The sequence below is a fragment of the Octopus bimaculoides genome, chromosome 19, assembly GCF_001194135.2.
Source record: "Octopus bimaculoides isolate UCB-OBI-ISO-001 chromosome 19, ASM119413v2, whole genome shotgun sequence".
NCBI classification, from domain to species: domain Eukaryota; kingdom Metazoa; phylum Mollusca; class Cephalopoda; order Octopoda; family Octopodidae; genus Octopus; species Octopus bimaculoides.
In genome coordinates, this window is record NC_068999.1 from 45,899,760 (window position 1) to 45,903,667 (window position 3,908).

General features: G+C 39.9%; 2 protein-coding genes across 2 annotated transcripts in view; both read right to left on the reverse strand.

Moving 5' to 3' along the window:
- Positions 1-3,908, reverse strand: part of LOC106877727 (ubiquitin-like-conjugating enzyme ATG3) — a gene marked incomplete at its 5' end in the record, with an annotated part of 216,637 nt that overhangs the window by 166,014 nt on the left and 46,715 nt on the right. The gene's annotated exons all lie outside the window — the stretch shown is intronic.
- Positions 1-3,908, reverse strand: part of LOC106873349 (BCL-6 corepressor-like) — a 23,768-nt gene that overhangs the window by 8,950 nt on the left and 10,910 nt on the right. The gene's annotated exons all lie outside the window — the stretch shown is intronic.

Below are 3,908 nucleotides of genomic sequence, written 5' to 3' on the forward strand. Positions count from 1 at the left end.
GGGGGGGGTAGGGAGTAATAGGCGTGGGGCGTTGGTAGACGGCACAAATAAATGAAAATATGGCGACCTAAATATCTTCGATCTGTTATCATGCAGTGGATATATATAGATCTATGAAAAGAGAACGATACGTTGTGAGAAGGGCGTGACGCAGTCCGGACACCTGCAAGAATGCGTTAGCATTTAAACCGGCCATATCCGGCCAAAATATTCTAATCTTGCTTTATGCTGAAAACGGTCAGATCCAGCCTGTCGCACCTACCTAACAATGCCATTCAAATAAATAAATAAATAAATAAATAAACAAACGCACCGTCGAATTTCGAAGCTATGAGATAATGTATGATTAATTCAAAACGAATAACCTGAATGCTAAAGGATTAACCAAAAACAGAGCTGGTCAACTAAGTGAAGGATGATCTTTGGCGATTGAGCTTCATATTAAAACGAACTAATTAACATTTGAAAATTACGTTACGGCTATTCATTCATTTAGAAATAATCCTTTCTACTAAAGACACAAAACCTGAAATTTGTGGGGAGGGGACTAGTCAATTACATTGACCCCCAGTACGCAACTGGTACTTAATTTATCGACCCCGAAAGGATGAAAGGCAAAGTCGAGCTCGGTGGAATTTGAACTCAGAACGTAAAGACGGACGAAATACAGCTATGCCTTTCGCCCGGCGTGCTAACGTTTCTGCCAGTTCGCAGCCTGATGCCCTTCAAACTGCACACTACCGTCTATAAAAAAAAGCAAACCGCCATTAGATAACAATTTCGGATATATTTATACTGTTTATCCTTTGACTAGTTTCGGTCATTGGACTGCGGCCATGCTGGGGCTCCGCCTTGAACGGTTTAGTCGAACAAATCGTCAGCAGTACTTAAGCTCTTTTTAAAAGTTTGGTACTCGTGCTATCACTTCTCTTTTGGGCAACTGCTAATTTACGGAAACGTAAACAAACCAAGACCGGTTGTGAAGCTGTGGGAGGTGGAAACAAACACAACACAAACTTTTTATCAATGCCAGAAGCTCCAACATGGCCGCAGCCGCTGGCAGGAACAGTAAGAGAAAGAGAGAGAGAGAGAGAGTACAAGAATATGCCTGTCTTTGTTTCCAATACTTGTTTTGCAAACAAATGTCTTTTTTGCCTTACTAAGCACCATTAGAAATTGTGAACCACCAGTTTCGCTTTCCAGACAGGACAATCACCCATTCTCTTCTCGCAGAGCTTAATGTTCTTGCGAAAGGAATGGAAAGAAAATTGTTTCTTGTTTTGCCCTCGAAGGAAGGAAAGAAGGAAGCAAGCAAGCAAGGAAGAAAAGAAAGAAAGGGAGAGAGATAAAGAAAGAGAGGAGAGAGAAAGGAAGAAAAGGGGAGAGAGATAAAGAAAGAAATAAAGGAAAAGAGATAAAGAAAAGGGAGAGAGAAAGAAATAAAGAGACGGGGAGAGATAATGGAAGAAAGGAAGGAACGAAGACAGGGGGAGATCGAGATAAAGAAAGAAAGAAAGAAAGAAAGGAAGGAGCCTATCGTACCAAACCAACAAATGAAAATACGGCCGTCGCCAAAAAGCTTTGATGGAGACGGTTCGACAAGGCTTATCCTCTCCGAAGTAACTCAATCTTAAGGCGAGGTCTTCTGAGGGATTCGCAGACATTCTCTGCTTTACGAGACACATCGAGATAAAAGTAACACTATACGCCATGAACAAATTAGCAATGTACGCTGCAAGTAGACTGTATTACACCTCGTACATATATAGCAAAACAAGTATACACCACACACATATATATAAATATATATATATGGAGAGAGAGAGAGAGAGAGAGAGAGAGAGAGAGAGAGAGAGAGAGAGAGAGAGAGAGAGAGAGAGAGAGAGAGAAAGAGAGAGAGAGAGAGAGAGAGAGAAAGAGATATGGACTATATTACATCTCATTCAAGTTTCGGCATTCAACGGATTACATTTCCTGGCCCTGTATCATCACCGTTGAGTAATGTACTTTATTTGTAGCCATAGTAACAACCGTACTCGATTTAGACGTCGGTTAGATTACAGTAGAGGTGTTGGAACACAGCACTAAATTCATCTTAGGTTCCCCGAGTGAAACGGCAGCAGACAGAAAGCCGAAACTGCTTTACATCTATTCACACGCATACACACAACATACATACGTCTTTTACCTTTCTCCTGTTTCAATCATAGACTTGCAGCCATGCTGGAGCATCACAGTGCAGGGTTTAATGGACCAAATCAACCCCAGCATTTAATTATTATAATTATTTTTAAAGTCCGGAATTTATTTCATCGGGTCTTTTGCCGTTAAGTTACGAGAACGTAAACAATCAAACACCGGTTGTAAACGGTGGGGGTGTGACAAATACACACATATTATACAATGGGCTTCCACCCAGATTCCAACAACCAAATTCCCTCACAGGGCATTGATCAGCACAGGGTTATTGTAGGTGTCCAAGATGTTATAAAGTGGGATTGAACCTAAAACCATGTGATTGCAAAGCGAGCTTTTTAACCGCACATACACTGTTGTTCCTCCACTCGTCTCTGTTGCGTGCCTATGTAGTAACAAGCTAGAATCGTTAGCACGCCGGACAAAATGCTTAACGGCATTTCGTCCGACTCCACGTTCTATGTCCAACTTCCGCCGAGGTCGACTTTGCTTTTCATCCCTTCAGTGTCGGGGTCGATGTAATCGACTTACTTCTCCCCTAAAATTGCTGGCACTGCGCCAAAATTCGAAACCAATATTAAACAGAGATCTTAATTACACTGAGGTCGTCTTTGCCCTTCGTCATTTCGAGGGTTGATAAAATAAGTACCAGCTGAATGGGAACACTGGGGTGGATGTTATCGACTGACTCCTTCCCTCTCTTAATGTTGCTGGCTTTGTGCCGTCTCTTGAAATCGTTATTATAAAGACCTATTAATATTTCAAGCGAAGAAACATTCCGCAGTTGTAGTTAGAGAATTACATTATTGTTATTATTACGTAAACGAATAAACGTAAAGAAAAAATACTCAATAAGAATAAGAAAGAAAAACATCGAGCGAAGAGCTATTAAATTTCCTTTAAACCTAACCCAGAAACAGAAACCTAGTTATAGACGATCTGATACCTACAGCCAGACGACATCGCTGTTTTAATAATGGCAGCAGTCAACCACATCAAAATTAAGTTGTAGTAGAAAATTTCGTCAGCGATCGGGTTTAAAGAATAGGGAGTTTGTTAAGTCGTTGACGGCTCGAAAAGACGTAAAGAAAAGAAGAAAAAAAACCCCAGCAAAAATGGAATATGCACTTAGGAACTGTTTAGAAAGCAAAAACGATTGCTGCCGGGCTCAAACTAGGACAAGTCAATAAAGAACTCGCAAATAATGTGAGCGAATATCGTGGTATTTAAGTGAACCGGTTACTTCGTAGTTACACTGCGAATTATCTTATTAGACGAACGAATTAGCGAAAAATATTCAATACACACAGATAGACACACACACATACAGAGAGAGACACATACACACACGTCTCCGTACACAGCCACACACATACATACATACATACATACATACATACATATATATATATATATATATATATATGCATACGCACACCTATTGAGAGAAATACAACAGACTTAGAATAAATGTTATTTTTACACGAAAGCCAGTACTGTTGAATAATGCCGTCAGAATAGAGGGAGTATACATACACACACTCATACACACAATGGGGGGGGGGGTTAGAGACTGATAGATAGAGATAGATTGATAGACAGGTAGGTAGCTAGATATAGATGAAGATAGATGGGTATATGCATATATATATATATATGCATGTGTGCATATATATGTATATATATATATGTACATATATATATATATATAT